General features: G+C 48.9%; 1 protein-coding gene across 1 annotated transcript in view; it reads right to left on the minus strand.

Annotated features, from left to right (window-relative positions):
* The window catches only part of TMEM132D (transmembrane protein 132D), a 575,438-nt gene that overhangs the window by 25,823 nt on the left and 530,432 nt on the right, over positions 1-19,183 (minus strand). The gene's annotated exons all lie outside the window — the stretch shown is intronic.

A 19,183-nucleotide genomic window follows, 5' to 3' on the forward strand; every position in this document is an offset into this window, starting at 1 on the left:
ACATTGCGGCGAAGGCCCAACCCCGGAAACGGTGAAAATATTGGTAGAAAGATCCGGGGTTAGGAAGGAGGGAGGGAGGAACGGCAGAGCACATATTTTCTTTGGGGCCAAGACACCGAAATGGTGGCTACGTGTCATTCCCCATCTGACGAAAGCCCACAGAATGCACAACACAGAGCAAACCCCGAGGGAAACCATGGGCCTTCATTACTAATAAATTATCAATATCGGTTCCAAAAAGTCTCCAGTGGTACCTAGTATTTACTACGTCCCAGATGCTATTCTAAGTGCTTTTCCACATTTCCTATGACCTTTGTAATAGCCCCATGAGGCAAGCGTTATTATACAACTAGCTTATGGGAGGGAGACAGAGGCACAGCGGGCAGGAGCTGATGGCCCAGGCTCGCGGCCAGATTGCCCAGCACACTCTAACTCGAAAGGCCCCAAGAGCACCGCTGACTGCTGGATCTCCACCCTACGGCAATGAAAGAAACCCTGACATCAATGAGTATGTCTTCTTCCTGTGATTTTTAAAATTCATAAAGCTTTGTCATGTGTAATGAATCTTTCATACTGGCTTTTCAAGTCTGGATACCTCATTGGAGATTTTTCTTTCCGATTGCTAATTGCTTTGGCATAAGAATGGAAAGTTGATACCGGCTCACAGTTTAAAAGTGAAACAGAAAAAAAAAAAAAGTGAAACAGAACAGGGGCGCCTTGGAGGCTCAGTGGGTTAAACCCTCTGCCTTCGGCTCCCGTCATGATCCCAGGGTCCTGGGATCGAGCCCCGCATCAGGCTTTCTGCTCAGCTGGGAGCCTGCGTCCTCCTCTCTCTCTCTGCCTGCCTCTCCACCTACTTGTGATCTCTCTCTCTGTCAAATTAAATAAATAAAATCTTTAAAAAAATTAAAAAATAAAAGTGAAACAGAACAGAAAGCAGCAGGCACCTGGGAATGCCTATGACTCGGAAGCCCCGCCCACACCTGTCGCGTTCCCTGCCCTTCACCCTGAAGGTAACGATGGTTGGTATAAGCTCCTGTGAAGCCTTTCCAGGAGTCTAGACATGCACGCACATACATTTAAGCATGCATTTTCTTATTCTTTCTAAAACCATGATGGCCAGCATCTATGTTGTGCCTTTTCCCCCCCCTTAAAAACATTGCTTCTAGATAGCCCTAAATCCTTCTCAGTAAATTTCAGTGTGCTGATAGTCAAAAGTCTATGAATCCAAGTCTTTTGCAGATGATGGTTAAGTGGAAAATGGACACCAATTTTCCTTTCAACATAGAGGGTGGGCAGAAGCAAGGTGTGTTGTGAATTATTAGGCAGTGTCTACCGGGCAGCCTCCCTAACAGCTCCAGGACGCCTGACTCAACAGCCCTGAGGGCCCGTGATGCCCCTTCTGTCCAGCTTCTGTGCTCCCCCTGGGCGAGGGAGGTGCTCTCTCTCGTTCTCTGCCCCTTATGCCCTGCTGGGCCCTGGGGTGGTGGCTGGATGCTCTGATTTCTCGAAACGACAAACGCAAGAGTATCCCACTGACCCATGGCCTGTTGGACCGGCGTGGGTTCTCCGGTCACTTCTCCATTAAGTGATCCACCCAAGGGCCTCTTAGAGAACACAGAATTAAACAGAAATAAATGGAATTAAACAGAATTAAACAATGCTGCTGCCAATTAATAGGAATGCAGAAGGTACTTGGCACTGCTGGGTGGATGTCAAAAACAGGGCTTTGATGAAACGCCGTTGAGTGCTACGGGCCACAGAGTGTATGGGACGCTCTGGCCATCCGCCCCCTGGCAGCGGCACAGTCCGCCCAAGCTCACTGCCTGCGCTGTAAGAGTCCAGCTCTGACACAGGCCGTGGCTCCCATGCAGGGACATGCGCAGGTCTCGGGAAACCACGTCTGTTTCTGCGCTCACACGCTCAGGTACCTCCCACTTCTGTGCTCACAGCAGTCCGTCTTTCACAGGAGCTGTCTTCCAAATGCTCTTGGAAAAGTCTTCCTGGCCCCATATGCCGGTCCCCAGAGGGAAATCATAGACCCCATGTGGCCCTTGCCTTTTTGAACTGTCCTGCAGACTGTTCCCCGAAGGGAAGGTGACTCCACGATTGAGGGGATGCTCGTGGAGCCAGAGGAGAGGAGGAACTGGAATGACTGGTAGGATTCCAGCTTGAGACATAGAAATGGGGGTGCCTGGGTGGCTCAGTGGGTTAAAGCCTCTGCCTTCAGTTCAGGTCATGAGCCCAGGGTCCTGGGATCATGCCCCACATCGGGCTCTCTGCTCAAGCAGGGAGCCTGCTTCCTCCTCTCTCTCTGCCTGCCTCTCTGCCTACTTGTGGTCTCTGTCTGTCAAATAAATAAATAAATAAATCTTAAAAAAAAAAAAAAAGAGAGACATAGAAATGGGGTCTCCTGGCCCAACTTTGTACATAAAGGAATGCAGCTGCCAGAGTGGGAGGTGCCGGAATTAGGAGCCACTTTGGAGTTGAAAAAAGGTCACGCGGATCAATGAAATTAAGTGTTCCCTCACTTGGCTTTGGCTAGAGCTGTGGGCGGGGCACATGAGACTAAAGAAATTCATGCATTCAACAACTATTTAATGAGCAGCTTTTGTCCTCAGCACTAGAGATAAAGCAGTGAATCACAGAGCTCAGGTTTCTGATTTCAAGAAGCTGATGGTGTTGTTGGGGGCAAAGGCATAAATCCAGACAGGGACAGGGTCTGAGAAACGGAACAGAACCACTCACTGCAGATGGAGATGTTGGTGGGAGGGGCGGTGGCCGCAGAGGGAGGCCACGTTCTCACGGATACCTGAATCTTAAGTCGTGTGTCAACCATGGGGGGACCTGAGCAAGGCACTTATTCAGAAGAGTGCAAAAATCAGAAGGTGGGAATGGGCATGGAATTCTGGAGAAGTAAAATAAGTACAAGACACTTGGACTGATTCTCAGTGATAGGAGTAGGGGCGGGGGGGTGGTCGGCAAGGCCTGAAGGTCTTGGTGAGGAGGTTGGATTTTACTGAAAGCCCTGCCAGGGGGTCACTAGGATGTTTCGTGCATGGGAGGGCTACAGCCCGGGTCCCATTGTTGGGAAGCCCTTTGGGCACCTCAGTGAGGAGCGGATGGCAGAAGCATGAGCGGAAGCATCCTCCAGTGGAGGGTCCCGCCAGTGGTGAGTATCTTCAGAGGGGCGGGCTAGCTGCCTGGTATCAGGTACCATCTGAGATGCGTTACAAAGGCAAAAAGGTAACTTCGTGACAGCGCAGCCTGGCAGACATCCCCTTAACCAAGGAATCTATATTAACACCATATTGATGAAAAGCAGACCCTCCCTCCAATAATGAGAACACACCAGACAGACCCAACCCAGGAAGCCTCCTGTGACATATCTGACCAGCGCTCTTCAAAAATGCCAAGGTCGTGCAACGAAGAAATGGTCCCAGATTAGAGGAGACGCAGCGGAGGCAAGTGAGAATGTCCTACCACCCTTCATGTCTCTTCTTGCTTTTCCCTGGGAGGCACGGTCCCTGGGGCTCTAAGAGCCACCTTCTAGTCAAGGAGGGAACCTCCCTTCAAGGTCACAAGAAGGGCAGACCGTGAAAAGCTAACTTCATCCTGGAACTGTCTACCTGAAATCACTTTGTTTAGCGAGACCGCCAGTGTCTGCATGCACTGTTTCTCAGCTGTGGTGGCCCATGAGAGTTATTTGGGGGAAACTTTAAAATTACGGAGTCTTGGCCTTTTATCCAGACCACCTAAATCTGCGGTTGGTGGTGGTGCAGGTTGCAGGGAGTCAAGCTTCATTATTTTTTTAAATGCTAGATGCTTCCCAAATCATTCTACTGTGCAGCTGAGGTTAAGATCCCTGGCTTAAGCCGCCATTAGCGGTTGGGCATCGAGTGACTGGCAGCTGAGAGCCATCTTCACCGGTACCATCAAAGTTTCCATGTGGACATATGTGCCCCCAATTATGGAACTCAGATATCATATGTCATCAGGACTGCCTGCCTCTTGGAAAGTAGCAAATCTGGCTCCAGTTTCTCCTCCCCAAATTCACAGTCAGGCAAGAGAGTAACAGAGATTCAACCTGAAAGAGATTTATTGTAAGGCTGATGAAATGTAAGTGGATGCCTTGAATGGGTTCTCCTTCCAAGAAATGTGTTCAAAGCTCACATGCTTTTGTAACATGTGCAAAGTAAGTGGTTTAGCCATAATTCTTTAAAGCCACTGACTCTTCCCATGGCAACTTTATCCTCATCATACTTCCTCTGTGCCAGAAGGGTTCTGAGTGGTCATGGCATTTTGTGTCCCACAACGGGGCAGTTGGACTTGGGCTATATTTGGTTTGGCTCTAATGGGGTCCATTTATGTGGTGTGTGGTTTACTCCCATGTCAAGCAAAGGAATTGCTGGCCATCCTGGTCTAGCATGACTTCCAGAAATAACGCAGATGGCACGTGGGCCAGCTGAAGCCATATCATATACTGTGAACTTGTGTATGGCATCGGGCTATGGAAAACGTGGGTGGTAGAGAAGAAGTAAGCTTTGCAGTCTGAGGATACCGAAGTGCAAATGGAAAAGAGCCCCACTTGTGTGATGCACATGTCACACTGGACGTCGAGAATGCAGTGCCCATCTCGTGACATCTGGGTAAAACGTATGTTCTACCTTGTCAGAAATTAACTTGATAATGCAGCATAGACAGCCATAAACATGCTCTACATTTTCTTTCTTTAGTGGGAGTTATGCAAAATAGATTTTATCAGAATTTGTTTTAATTTCTTGCTTGATGACATGAGCCATTGACAGTGATGAAGATGACAAACGTCTCCTAACACGTCGCTCCAGGAAGACGCCGATGACAAACTGCTTAAGGTTAATGATTGCCAAGAATTCAGAGAATTTAAGATTAGTCACTTGAATCCTTCAGTCACCTGAAATCTTACAGCTCATAGAAGGAAGCCACTTCCTAGGTTTCACTCAAATTTGAGAGCATAAATACATAGATGGGATCAAGAGCATCTAAACTATTGATATTTTAAAATAACTATTGATCTGCGATGCTGAAGGAAATATTGAATTATCTCCCAATTCTATCATCAAGTAAAGAAAGTACTTCAGAAAGGCATATTCAGGATTGTTCAAAGCAGATGCAGCCAGAAATGTGTAGGAAAAGGGTATGAGGAAAGGTGGGTCGATTAGTTACTTAGTTACTTAAAAATAAAGACATTATGATACATTGTATATATTTTGTGATGTCTGTAGCATTTTCCTTTTTTTTTTTAAGATTTTATTTGTTTACTTAAGAGAGAGAGAGACAGCACTAAGGGAAAGGGAGAGGGAGAAGCAGACTCCCCGCTGAGCAGGGAGCCCAACTCGGGGTTCGATCCCAGGACCCTGGAATCATGACCTGAGCCTAAGATAGAGGTGTGAGTGACTGAGCCACCCAGGCGCCCTGAATTCCCCCATTTTTTATAACTTGTAATTTGTTGTTGATTTCTTTACTCAGTTTAAATAGATGTTCAGTAAGCTCGTGTCCATAATTTCGTATTTAGTTTCTTAGATGTGTGCCCCCAGCCCAACTATGAAAGCTTCAAGATGCACCGAATCTGGGTCTGGCTGTTGCCCCTTCTCATGTTTTCCAGATGCTCTGCCCCCGTCTCTGTTTGTCGACACAGGCTCTTCGGGGTCCATTCCAAGCCACTCCGGAAAATGGTCCCCCTCTCGTTCGCACAACAAATGCCCTCACAAAGTAAGTCTGCTGTGAATTTCTGGCAGATTTTCAGGCTCCCACCATCAGATTACCGACCCTCCCTTCCTCCGCTTCCTGCAGAATAAGAAGCTCTGTGCTCTCCTTCTATCACCAGGAACGATGCCACCCACACTCAGGACTGCCAAGTGTCCCCTTGGATGCCTGGCAACTTTCATTTCTGTAAAAGTTGAGTTATAACCTAATGGTCAAGGAGCCCTGAGTGGCTCTGTTGGTGAAGTGTCCAACTCTTGATTTCAGCTCAGGTCATGATCTCAGGGTCCTGAGCTTGAGCCCTGAAATGGGTTCTGCACTGGGTGTGGAGCTGCTTGGGATTCTCTCTCTCCCTCTCCCTCTAAAAATAATGAAATAAAATAAGACCTAATGCTCAAATGCACACTCATTAACTGGACAACTCAGGGGGCATTTACCCATGTGTGCACCAAGATCAGAAGCTGCAGCGCTTGCAAAGATGCCCCACTCTCCGTCATCCCCTCCAGCCCGTTAACCGTTGTTCTGACCCCTCTCCCCATAGGTTAGTTTTCCTTGTTCTAGAATGTCAGAGAAGAAACTATACAGCCCAGTGTCTCTTGTTTGCAGCTTTGTTTGCTCACCGTTAGGCCTGGGAAGTGTCCCCATGCTCACTGCTCCTGGCTGCCGACCAGCGGCCTTCATCCATTCTGCGGCTGACGGGCGACTGGGCCGTCTCCAGCCGTCGGTTCCACGAATGGAGCTGCTGTGCATGTTCTCATCCCCGCTTTCACGGTGCATGCCCTGGTGTATCTTGGGGTAGACCGCTTGGTTGTGGAAGGACAGAGGTTTCTCCTCTGCACGACTCTGAAGGGCCTTCCACCAGCCTCTCAGCCCACAAACTCGGTTTCCTCTCTAAGAGGAATCCCAGGGCGCGCTGGGAATGTAATTACACTTCCCCATCTCATTACCATGGCATGACTGTGGCTGGAACTAATCCAGAGAGGAAGACAAGGAGAAGGCGGAGTGTTGACTGTTGGGATGAAGCCATTCTGACAGGGCTGAGGGCCAGGGGGGTGCCCGGAGCTTATTAACGACGCCCCGTGCTTTTCTGTCTGCACGGCCCAACGGCGTGAACCGACTTGGGAATGACGTGACGTGTTCCTGGAAGATTGTTCGTTTCTGGAGGGATTACTGATGTCGAAAGCTGGAAACTCCAGACTCACTAATAAATACCATCCAGGACACTACCTCCCAACATACGTGCAATCAGAGCAGCCGAAGACACACAGCCCACAAGCGCTTCCTCCTTCCCTTTCAGGTCAGGGTTTAGCAAGAAACTAGCTCAGTGAGGCTGAGCTATCTCCACATACGAACTCAACCCTTCTAGCTCAGGGTTTTTTAAGCTTTCTGTGACAAATTACATTTTTTTTTCCTTAATGTTTGAGCCAGCACAGACTAGCTCTTCTGGGAAACACGACAGAACTGTGTTTGGAGGATGTGATGATGTCCACTGCCGTCCGCATACCGGATGCTTACCCTAGACCTCCGTACCCACCTCGCTGGACGGGAGGTAAGGTCTGTAGACTAGAGCTAGTGTCCCGACTGTGGCCGCAGAGCACTGTGGTCTGCCTGTTCCCTTGGCCAGGAAGCTCCCCTCCGAACTCTAGTGCCGTGCTGCTGTGCGCTGCCCGCCCTCACGACACCCCTGCTGACTCAGTCCACGTCCAGGGCCACCGTCTCCTGGACGACATGCCCTGGTGTGCCCGCCTGTGCCAACCCGCATGCAGCTGCCTCTCTCCGGGAAAAAGGGAGCATGGGGCCGTGGGCGTCTTGCTGCTTCTTGGCCCGTAATTCCCTGATAAATTTCCCTTTACCTTTGCTCAATGTGTCCCAAGAGGAGCATGTGCTTTAAAACTCGCCCAGGCGCCGCATACAGGGAGTTTAAATGCACAGATATTAATATCTATACATCTCGCCCTGGTTTCTATCTATCCATATTTGTGGGGTCTATTTCACTGGCCTTCCCGAACCTGGAGCAATCTTGGTGTGGCTCTGCGACCTTGGAGACATGGCTTTCTCTCTGTTGCCTCCACTGTCTCCTTTCCCAGCAAGGTCAAGTTTGCAGGTTCTAGCTCCTAGACCTCTCCACCAGCAGAGCTCCCAGAGTACAGGGCGCACGCAGAAGGGACAGACATTATAAACAGCCCCGTGAGCGGCGACCATGCGTCCCTTCTATCTTACTTTAATTAGCGTGGATAACATCTCGTGCACACGAACCCACTCACGGCGGCAAGTACCCCATCAGGGTCTCGGGGATTTGGCTCATTAAAGAGGAAAATATGCCAGCCCCGTCGGCGCAGTGGGTGAACGGTATGGAAATAATCACATTACAATACATACGCATTTGGCAGGAATGTATATTAGGTATTGAATTAGCATGCCTCGAATTAACACAGGCTTCTACTCTAATACATTTTTCAAGAGTCTGATAAAATGAGCCAGAGTAGAGAGTTTTTATCTGTCTTAGTAGCACTAAAATTTTAAATGAACAAAGAGCTTTTCTCTTCATTATTAGCACCAGGCAATTACAGACGAAGGCCAAGTTCTACATGAAAGGATATGTCATTAGTGCTAACAGGTCTGTCACCGGAGCACCCAGATGTGTCCCGAGGAGGCTGTCAAGAGCCACGGTGATTTGGGGCGTGTGGTGCCCTGCATTTGGGGGACACCATCTACGGGACTCCTGTGCCATCTCGACCAACTCAGCTGCTTCGGGGAGACGTTCAGAGGGAAAACATTTGGTGCCAAGGACCGGAGGACCTGCCCATCAGTCTCGCAGGCTGGGAGACACAGATCCATAAAATAGATGAACGCGTTTGCTTCAAGGCTTTCCTCCTGGACTCATGCTAACTGCACCAAAGCACACATTTCCTTGATTAAATTTCTGATATTTCCAATCACTCACATCTGAAGAGCTCTTGTTCTCCTCACCTTAGATCTGTCAGAGCGAGACTAGAGCCCACTGCGGAATGCAGTACCCACAGAAGTTCTGTGCCTCCCTGTGCCAAAAGCCTCTCCACCCCCAAATCCAAAGCAGCCCCGGGCAGTGGACGCTCCTCACATCCCTGCGGTGGAGACTCACAGTCATCACATGGGGTGGGGGCGGGGGACTTGGCAGGTGCCGGTGGCTTCTGGCGGGTCCAGAAGCTTTCCCAAGAGCCACATTTCGGTCTTTACTCACATACACAGGAAAGAGATAAGCCAAATGCACAAGAAAATCTGCCACTTAAGGACATAAAAAAACCCACTCTCCAGGCATTTGCTAACTATTGGGGCTTTTGAAAACACTTCTATTTTGCCCTTGGTTTGGGGACAGGCTGAAAGCAGAAGGCCACAGAGACACGATCTCCAGTCAAGAAACTACAACTACAACGAAACAAACATTTTGCGTACTGGGTGCATTGAGGCTTTGAGTTAAGGAGTCCAGCTGACCCAGGGAGCGATCAAGGCTGCTGACACCTCCCGTGTCCTGCACCTGCGTCCTCACCCATCTTGTAACCGAGGGGGCGGCTGGTGCCATCAGCTGCATGCAGGTGCAGCCCACCAGCACCTCACCTGGCTCCTGTCCTGAGGTTTCTCCTTGGGCACCTTGGAGAAGTGGCTTCGAGGGTGACCCCCTGCCCCGGGTCGCCAGGACTGCACAGCTCCCTGGGACATGGGACCTTCAGCACCAAATCTGGGTAACCGTGGGCAAGCGGGGACAGTTGGCACCCTTCTACTCGGTCCTATGCACACAGGTGCACGCTAGTAAGTGCAGGGAGCTGGCACCCTTGAGCTGCGGGGAACGGGAGCTGTGGACAGCACTCCCCTCCTCGGGAGTGCTCTACACACCTCCTCCACGGGCCCTGAGCAGCTCAGAGCCCCTGCCTACAGCTGATAGATGAATGGATCCTTCCATCCTTCTCTGCTTTGTGCCTCCTAGTCTCCTAAACCTGCTCCTTGGGATTGCTTTCCAAAAAGATATACCTGCATTGGGGTGTGTGTGCAGAAACCAGAAGGAACCACTTTCTGAACTATTTTTTTTTTGTGCACTGTAGTGGATGCTGGGAAGCAGGGCAGAGACCAAGCCCCTAGCTCAACTCTGGGCCACTCTGAAGAGCCATACCAGCCCCAGAGCCCCGTGGGGTGCGCTGAGCCCTCCTGGGGGCCTTTGCTGTACTCCTTGTCTCCCCCTGCCTCCCCCTGCCTCTGCCCCTGCCCTCTTGCAGGTGTGGATCCCTTTGGGATACCCTGCCTGCTGACATGCACCTTGGCTCTGCCTCAGGGGGGTTGAGCCAGCTGCAAGCACATTCTAGATACTTAGAGTACAGCCGCTAACACAACAAATCCTGTCCCGGGGGAAGAATCAAATAGGCAAGCCGGTGGAGAGTGTGGGATCTGAGAGTAAGGCACACTATGAAGGACAGAAACGCAGGGTTAAGGGACGGAGAGGGAAGGGCCGCTCTTCTAGACAGGGTGGTCGAGAAGGCGTCCTGGAGGGGTCAAGGGCCAGGCTCTCCAGAACCAGCAAGTGTTCATGTCCATGGACGTCAGCACACAAGAGACATTTGTAGGAACCACACACCTCTGGGAGCTGTTTTGGAGGTGGACTAAAATGTCCCTGCTTAGCCCACGAGATGTGGTTTTCACCCCTTGGAATCACTGCAGGGGAGGGGGCTTTAAAAATGCCAATTCCCAGGACCCACAGGGCCAGGGGTCTGAATCACCCGGACAGTGGTGGGGCTCGGGCACCGGTGTTTATCAGCTTTCTGGGTGTTTTTACACGCCGTCGGTGGACACAGGCGAACCATACCCTCGCGCTGATCTACGTGGGACAGCAGGACATTCAGTTAACAAAGAGGCTGAGTGGAAAAAAACCGTAAAGCTCACCATGTACTCTATGTGCAATTATGCATGTCTGCAGTCCCGTGGGGCCCCTGTATGAGGCTGTGTGTGCACCCCCACACCGAGCCCCAAAGGAAGAGGGAATCTAAGCTCCAGCACATTGTCCTGATCTGGGGTCGAAGCACACGCCTACCAGAAACTCCCCTAGAAAACCGCATGTTGCTACAGGGCATCAGAACCACATGTGTTCAAAATACGTGTTGAACAATGTTGAAATAACCCACGAAAGGACGTCCCAGCAAGGCTGTCCTGCTGGTGGCGCCTCCCCGAGCTTCATGGGGCTGCCGGAGGATGACAAGAAGAAAGACGCCAGAAAGTCAGCCAAGAGAGACAAAGACCCTGTGACCCAATCTGGGATGGGGACAAGGCCAAGAGAGCCGTGGTCCAGAGGCAGAGTGTGGGACACATTCCGTGGTCTCGTGTGACAATGTGGCACAGGACAAAGGCTTCGGAAGTTCACCACGATGAGCTCACAGCCCCGGCTACTGTCCCCGGAGACTGAGGCTGTGTGCGGCCCCCCAGCCCCGGGCTGGCTGAGCTGGCTTGGACCATGGAGCTCAGGTGATGGTCACCAGAAGCACCCAGGGGTGGAGGGCACCACAGGTGCCGGTGGATGAACAAATCCCGCCTTCAGAAAACTAAGACTTTATGACATCCCCAAAACCTCCAAAACCATGAAGAAGGGACCACCAACTGATGCCCACAGTGTAATGCTTACAGCCTTCCAAGCATCCTTCCCTGAGCACAGTTACCGCTGTGTCTGGAACACGTTCTCGCCACCCGGTTCCCCCTCAGTGCGTGCCATCTTCGCACGGGAAACTTCCGTGAAAGAACCAAAATTAAATGCAAATATTTTCTTAATACTCCCAAACTTCTGCAGGAGGGCAAACGCTGAGTGCTCAGTAGGCTTTGCTCGAAGAATTGCAAATCCAGCCACCCCAAACTGTTGAAGGCGAAATCACAGCATTCAGGGCTAAAGCAATTATCCTCTGTTTGCAGAAGAGTTAGACTCCACGTTTTATCTTACACTTTCACGGTCGCATTTATTTGCAGTAAGTGATTTTAAGAGCATTTTTAAGAAAAAGAAAAGCTGGTGTCATCAGTTGCTTTAAAAAGAAAAAAAAAGAAAAATGATATGTTTGCCAGGAATTTGCAAAATAGCTGGAAAAATCTATGTATATAGCTGTGTATACACGTATCATACATAAAATAACTATACTGTGAGCTATATATAACACATATAATCACATACTATTACTTATAATGTAACTATTCACAACATATGATACATCTTATATGTATACATATATTGTGTGTATGTGTGCGTGTGTGTACATATATACATATACATATATATTTCCTAAATTTAGGAGGAAGTTCATATATATATATATATATATATATATATATATATATATATAAAATAAGTTCCTATATACATAGTAAGTTCCTAAATGTAGGAGAAATATTCTGTCTTGAAATAGCAATGTAGTCCTTATAACTAGCAGAATTTTTAAGAAGTTCAGTTATGGGTCACTGTCTCTCTGGTAAATTAAAAGCAACAATTTCTGTTTCGTGCGGCTCCACAACTCCGGATGTCATACAGTGACCATACTGAGACCTCTGGCTCCCTCACCTGCTTCTCTCCGCCTCACCTGCTTCTCTGCCCCGCCTGTTTCTCTCTCTCTTACCGGCTTCTCTCCTCTCCCTCCTTCTTTACCCCACACCTGCCGTGACTCAGGACTGGCTCCTCTGCTCCTACATCAATGTCTTCAGCTCAAGGTAATTCTTTTCCCTGACCTGGACGGGGCTGGGAATGATTTGGAGCCTTGCTGCTGGCCAGGCGTTGTTCCAAGGACCTCGTGTACACCGTCTAATAGAGGCCACCTGACTAATGTATGAGATGATTCATGTTATCCCCGCTTCATAGTTAGAAAGCAGAAACACCAGCAGAAAACCTGTGCAGTGTTCCTCAGTAAGGAATTAGTGGGACCCCACTTCAAGGCTGGGCAGTCTCCTCCAGAGACTGACTCTTCCATTGGGCACATGGTGGTACGCAGACTTGGCAAAGCCTCTTCCCAGGGATGGGGGAGACTCTGGGGCTCGGCTGGTTGGATAGATGTGTTGTTGCTGACAGCCTGATGTTTGGTGACAGAGAGACTGGGTTTGAGACCCAGCATTACCTCTGTTAGGGGGTGATGCTGATCCCTTGAGCAAGGACCTAAATGACTCTTCACATGGCCTTGGCTTTGATCACCCTGCCTTTTTTTTGGGGGGGGGACAGACCTCATCCCCTCGCTGCACTGGGGCACATCTTAGGCTAGGTCAATTGCAGCCCCTGGCCACAGTGACCAGTCCAAGGCTGTGTCCCAAAACAAAGCTGGGCTGATCAGAGCCCTGGCCTGATATTTTGTTTCAAATTCAAGTCTGTGAAGAGATGTTCTTTCCTCCTCTGTTGTCACAGGGATATGTGGAAGAAATAAAAGGAATTCCTCAGGGTTGTGCTCCCATGGCCATGGGAAAAGCCTGTTAGATATGGAGGGAGTCATGTGAACAGATTGGAAACACTAGCCGAGGCAGAGAGATTATAGACCAAGGGCAGTTCCTCAGCCTTTTCTTGTCTCTCATGACCTTGAGAGTTTGGGGAGCACTATTCAGTTATCTGGTAGAATGTCGCTCGATGCAGAGATAACTGGTATTTTCAAGATTAAGTGGAAGTTGTACATTTGGGGGAAGAGATGATGTGCCTTTTTCAGTGCCTTATATCAGGGGTACATTATTACTACTTTGAAACTGTATTTGAGAAGCTTATAGCTCTAATTTTTAAATTATACATGAAAACCCATTGTCACCACCATCATCACTTCATCATCATTACCACCATCATCACCATCACCTCCCTCATCACTATCACATCACCACCACCATTGCCATCACCACCACCATGATCACCATGATCACCACCATTGTCACCATCACCAACATCACCATCACCATCATCACCATCACTACCACCATCATTACCACCATCACCATCATTACCATCACTACCATCATCACCACCATCATCACCATGATCACCACCATTGTCACCATCACCAACATTACCATCACCATCATCACCATCACTACCACCATCATCACCACCATCACCATCATCATAACCATCTTTATCATCATCATCCCCATCATCATCCCCATCATCTTTCATGATTGCCAACCATGTGCCAGTACTGTGTGAATTACTTCATACTGACTCACTAACTCCCATGGAGATCTTATATGACAGGTGCTAATATGATCCCTATTTACCAAATGAGAAATCGAGGGTCAGGGAGACTAGGAAACTTGTCCAAGTTCACATCGGAAGTAAGTGGTTAAGTTAGAACTTGCATCTAAGAGCTAGGGATAGCATATCCCGTATTATATTCACCCTTTCTTGAATCTGACGTTCCCCTCTGTCTGCCAGGTGTTCAATGCTGAAATACATCTACTTTCCAAATTCCCTTAAAGATAGTATAGGCTATATGACACTCTGGGGACAACAGGAAATAAGGTGACGGGTTCTGGAAATGTTTTGCTTTCCTGCTATAGTTTATGCCCCTTCCTGCTCCAGTCTTATTCCCATGTGGAATGTAGACCCTGGCTGGAGGTGTTGCCGCACTTTTGCAACCATAAGGCAACAGACACGAGCACAAAAGTCCGAGTATTCACCCGAAGAAAACAAAAACACAAATTCCAAAAAAAAGATATGCACCCTGATGTTTATGGCAGCATTATGTCTAGGAGCCAAGATATGGAAGCAGCTCAGATGTCCATCAAGAGATGAATGGCTAAAGGAGATGTAGTGTGGTGTGTGTGCCACACAGGACACACAAAACACCTGAATGACTAAAGAAACAAACAAACAGCAACAAAAAAGAAGACTCATAAATATGGAGAACAAACTAGGCTTGCTAGAGGGGAGGAAGACAGAGGGAAACAAAACAGGTGAAGGGCATTCAGAGGTACAAATTAATATAATATTAGATGTCAAGTATGGTTTGATTTAAACCCAAAAAATTCTAAAAACGGCTCCCCAGTGATGATGCAGAGAGCCCGCAATGTCTCTGGGTCCTTGTCGTGCGTCACAAATAGGACATTGTCTGTGCTCATGTGGACTTTGCTATTGTCAGATACCTGTGTTTTTCTGCCATGCCTGGTCCTAATTGACCCCCAAGCACAAACACAGCTTCGTTCTGTTTAACGTTGGATATTTCCTAAACTGTTTTCTAAAATGTTTGGTTTAACTTGGGAGTCACTGGTTCCCCTGACCGTGGAGAGCCGGAAATGTGAATAAATGAGTTACATGTGATCTAGAGGCAAGCCCTGCCCCGGCGGACGAGCAACTGTCAGGTCACCCCGCTGTTGGCTTGTGAAACAGGGAATCAGAGCTGCCAGATAGTCCATTTCCTAGGAGAAGCTGGAAATCCTATTTTTTCCATGCAAAATTTAATTTGCAAATCTAATTGCATTGCCATTCCAGACTGTGAAATCTTGGCCAGGATTCGAAAACTTTCAGGCCAAACACCATGTGCGTAGGACCCAAGGACCTCCAGTTTGCAACCTCTGACTCAGAATGAAAAGCTCACTTTGTGACATTTGTTTACTTGAGGGATTGGAGACAAAGAGGATGTTGCAAGGAAGCAGGCTGGAACTTTCTCGATCTTTGAACCGGCAATAAAAATGGACAGCAAAAACAAGTTGACAAATAGTATCTTCTCCCATTGCCATCATTCTTCAACGAGGAGGCTGCAGAGCATGAAATATGGTGACAAGGAAGCCCATTCTTCCAGCCTCTGCCGGGTCTCTGATGGTAGCCCACGCCGGTGACCCCGCCTTTCTTCCGATGACAAAGGGCTGCTGCAGACTCAGCCTCGGCACGCGGACACCCAGGGCTGGAGGCAGCAGCATCCCCGACAAACTATTTTAGCAAGAGCACACCGAAATCCTCCCCTGGTGCAAACTCTGTTTTGTTTTGTTTTTTTTTTTTGGCATTATTATTTAAAGCCTGGAGGGAGGAAGAAAGACAAGTCCCAGTTTACAGTAAGGAAAATAGAGAGGGGAAAAAACCCCGATTCTCCAAGGTCCTGCAGGAGGACGTACGATGTTGCCTGGAGCCAGTGATGGGTTGTCTGCGTCTCAGCTCCTTTCTCTTTCCAGTTGAGTTTCTGGTTCCAAAAAAGGTATGCGTGTGTGCACACACACACACGCACACGTGTGCATACGCTGGGCACTGTGCATGGTTTCCAGAAGCTATCACATGCAATGCCTGCTTTGAGACTACCCAAACACCAACGCAGCACGGTGAGAACAGCCATCTAACCAGACGCAAGCCGTAGACCAGTCCCATGGACAAGCCAGCGCAGTCCTTCTGAATTTCACCTCCTAAGGGCAGCAGGAGGGAAAGGAAGCCGATTTCCCCAACCGACGGCCCTGGCCACCGGGACTTAACAAATGAAAACACATTCCCAGTCATGTCTTTGCCATCGAACCACTGCCGGGCCAGATAAACAGCTGATGGCTCCGTTGGCTTCATGCGTCTGTCTCAGTAATGCATCCTAAAGTCGGCAGAGAAACTTGCATTTTCAAACTTGCCGTGAACGTCCCCTCTTTTGTTGATTCACTGCTATTCACGGGAGGCACACCCAGGGATGGTTTGGTGATGGTCTGGGATTGTGGGCCACCACCACACCGAGACATGGGACAGCCTCTCACCCTACAGGCACTCAGGTATCTTCATATTTGATTTCCTTTCCCCACCATGGACCATGGGCAATGACTCATTTGCTTTCCGCCATTGTAATCTTTTTTCCCGGAATTTCATAAAAGTGGAATCTTCTGTAATCTTTCATGCTTGCTTCTTTCTGGTGGCACGATGCTTTTGAGATGTATCCGTTATCATTGAATGTATCAACGGCTCGCTCAGCTTGATGGCTCGGAAGCTTTCCCTTGTACGCAAATGTCACCACTGGCTTATCCATTCATCACGTCCTGGACATCTGGACTGCTTCCAGGATTTTGGCTTTTATGAATAATATCACAAACTCTGAATTTGGGCATGGTTTTTAGCACTGCACATCACACGGGTGACCTCGCAAGTCTTAGTTTGAAATACATGGAAGTGGAGAAGTGGAAATGACTTGCTTCCATGGACTGGTCATTGGCGATGCTAGAACTCCCTAGAACAGCGACAGGAAAGGTGATGCCCTCGAGTTTATGACCCATCCCAGGGTCTGTGGCCGATGTCCATAGGTGGGAAATCATTCATTCATCCAACAAATGTTTTTTGAGCCCTTTGTATGTCAGTCTCCCTTCCGGAACTTGGAAATGCCTTTGTGAATTAGTCTTTGCTGTTTTGGACATTACAATTTAAAAGGGAGGTGGGACGGCAGGTACATGACGTGAGAGAAATAAATGGCCGGGATTATTTTTGGTGATTGTACATATGGTGGAGAAATTAAAATGGTGCACAAGGGTGTGGACTTGTTTGGGTCGAGTGAGGCAGGGAGGGCTGCTGGAGAGGGTCAGCAGGACAAACAGCACTGGCTTGGCGAATTCAACTGACAGCTGTCTATAGACATAATTGAAACAAACCACCATTGCCTAGAACGGTGATTGAAAAAAAAAAGCTTATACGAGTCTGCGGTCTACAGACCCTCAAAACAGGTGAAATGTTCCTGGAAGAGACAAGGTTGTTTAAAATAATGATTAGCCAGAAGCAATAACTGGACATTTTCTCCTAAGTGGACAAAATGTAACTATAAATTAAAAGCTCTTGTGCAGTTAGTCATGCATTTGTGGACCGTGTGGGAAGGCACCCCCAAATTTCCTGGCCCCGTTCTCAGTATACTGTCACCCGCTTCTATGTCTTCAATCTCAGCTGACGGCATCTCTGATGGTCCATGTTGATGAGAAACATCGTGCCCTCCCCAGAAAAATAATCCAGTGAACCAGGGGTAATGCACCCATGGTATTAGCTCTGATTTACAGTCAGGGGAGCCCATGGATTGATTACAGTGCTGGTTCCCTGTGTGTCTTGTCAAGAACACTTATGAGCATCTCACAGATGAGGCTTTGATTCCCACTGAATGTTTAGAAATGTATAGTTAAGTGTGTAATCAATATTTAAATCTAATTGAAACGAACACATACCATTTGTTACACTCAAAAGTTTAAGCTTATTTCTAGGCGGCGTAGCCTTTGACCATTTAGAGAAATGTTCATTTTTTAAAGATGGAGAAACTGGACAGGAGATACAATGCAGGTTTGTGCCGCTTTCTAATTGCAAAGGTGCGATGGGGAAACGGTTCTATGGCTTTCCTGATCACAAGGACTCTCTGGCAAGCATGCCTGTTTTGGTCTAAGATCTTTGCTGAGCACACCAGCTCATTTCCAGGATCAAGTGTGATTGGACAGAGTTGCGTCATATACCCAACCCTCTCCCGGTTGTGATCAAAACGCTAAATCCTGTTCTGCAGTTCTCCAGCCAGAGGGGGTCTGAGTGGCCCCATTCAAGCCACCAGCACAAATGGGATTATGTCCCCAAGGAAGCTAAACCCGAGGGGGACCGCTAGGAAGAACCATCAACCGTATACATATAGAAGCCACAGAAAAAAGGAGTGAGGCCACAGTTCTGAGTTCTGGGCTCCGGGCAGCACAGCAAACATGCGGATGAAAAGCCTTTTCATTGAATACCTCAGCTTTGACACTGTTCTTCCTTTTCTCCTAAAGATCAGTGCCATTTGAGAACTCAGATGACGCCCCTCAGAACGGAAGTGAGCAGGAACGGCAGGGGAGGAACGCGGAGGGGCAGGAACGCCTCTGCCCACTTTGAACCCCCGGGGGAGACTCCCTGCACCATTCACGGGACAGTTAATTGGGGCCGTGTTGTGACAGCTGGGCAGATGCTCTGATTTATTATTTAACATTTCTCTGCTGGACCTTTATGTCCCCCGGTGGTTGATCAGTGGCCTGAGGGCCAAGATACTATCTTCATGCCTCTCTTGGTATCCTCCCCCACTCCTAATAGAGGCTTCCCTGTAGATTCTCAGTTAATGAAGAAGAAAGGTGGAAAGAGAGGAAGAAGAGAGGGAGGGGCGGCCGGGGTGGGATGAGCCAGGGCGAAGGGCCGGCCTCAAGACTCGGAAACAGGCAGATCACAGAAGATGGGACCGCGAGCTTGTCCCTCTGCGGGGGAGGTTAAGCAAATGGACCCTTGAGAATCAATCATGCCCCCCTGGGGCAATTGCTTCCCACATCACCTGTCGGCTTCATGTCAAAACGATGATGTTCCAGTTCGCTCTGGCCAACGTGACATCAGTGGTCACCGCACAGAGCCTTGGAAGCCGCTGGAAGCCCCATGCAGCCAAGGACGAAGCCTCGGCGCAGGAGAACGGAGGCCCCGGCTGACTGCCAGACCTGTGAGTGAGGCATCCGGGCCCCTCCGGCCCCGCCTGACCATGCAGACGGTGGCGGC

Source organism: Neovison vison, chromosome 3, assembly GCF_020171115.1.
Source record: "Neovison vison isolate M4711 chromosome 3, ASM_NN_V1, whole genome shotgun sequence".
In the NCBI taxonomy this organism is placed as follows: domain Eukaryota; kingdom Metazoa; phylum Chordata; class Mammalia; order Carnivora; family Mustelidae; genus Neogale; species Neogale vison.